The sequence below is a fragment of the Echinops telfairi genome, unplaced genomic scaffold (assembly GCF_000313985.2).
Source record: "Echinops telfairi isolate 266 unplaced genomic scaffold, ASM31398v2 ScPeMD7_7473;HRSCAF=8511, whole genome shotgun sequence".
NCBI classification, from domain to species: domain Eukaryota; kingdom Metazoa; phylum Chordata; class Mammalia; order Afrosoricida; family Tenrecidae; genus Echinops; species Echinops telfairi.
Genome location: NW_022111377.1, coordinates 8,211,289 through 8,212,440, shown reverse-complemented (window position 1 = coordinate 8,212,440; position 1,152 = coordinate 8,211,289).

Genomic DNA, 1,152 nt, shown 5'->3' with positions numbered 1-1,152 from the left:
GAAGATCAAGGAGGGATAAGTATAACATTTTGCCTGTTATTAGGTCCTTTGGCCCCCTGCATAAAAATATCACCGCTTTTTCAACAGTTCTTCCCAGAAACTTCTATTTGCAAAATCAGATGGAGCGGGTGGGGAGGAGAGTGGTGGTGGTGGTAACCTCAGGGGGAATTTCCAGGGCCAGAGGATTTAGAGAAACAAAGCTTGTGGGGTCTGGAGGGTTAAACTAGAATAAAGAGTCCGTCACTAAGAAAGAAGTGTGAAGGACCTAGAAGTGACCTTTAGAATCCAGATATATGTTTCCATGAATCACCTTGGTTGTTCAGGGTATTAACAATACCTTGAATTTACACCCACCCACCCACCCATTTTTTTTCAGTTCAAAACTTTTTGTGTAAGGAGCCTCATTCTGATACCCATAAATCCTTTGTGTTATTTTCTGATTGATTATGAAACTGGGAAACAGAAGGTTATTATCTTTTGATAGTCAAAATTTCAATAGCTTCTTGACTGAATTTTCTCTAATATCTTATTCATCTTTGAATAAGAAATGCCTAGCACAGTTCTTGGCACAGACTAGAGGCTCAGTAAGTAATCAGTAATTACTTGTTATTTCAGTGTAATGCACATACATTAAGTTTGATGAAATTTAGCCCATACCTTATGAGCTGGGCTGCTAATCACAAGATCAGCAGTTCAAATCCACCAACCACTCCGTGGGAGAAAGACAGGACTTTCTATTCCGGTAAAGAGTTACAGTCTTGAAAACCCACAGGGTCAGTTCTACTCTGTTCCACAGCTGGAATCACTGTGAGTCGGAATCATTATGAGTTGGAATTGATGTGACAGCCGTGAGTTTTTTGTTGGTTTGTTTTAAACTCTTGTATCCATGATCTCATTCACACCTCTCCAGAAAATTTCCTTATGCCCCTTCCTAAGGAATATGACTTCCAGATAGAAATAAGGAGCCCTGATGGCATAGTGTTAGTTGCTGGGTTGTTAACTACAAGGTCAGCAGTTCAAAACCACCAGCAGCCCCTCAGGAGAAAGACGGGGCTTTCTACTTCCATAAAGAGTTACAGTCTCGATTCACGACGGAGCCGGAGGAGGAAGGGAGAGGTCTGGAGGACACCAATATGAACAAGTTGAAATCAA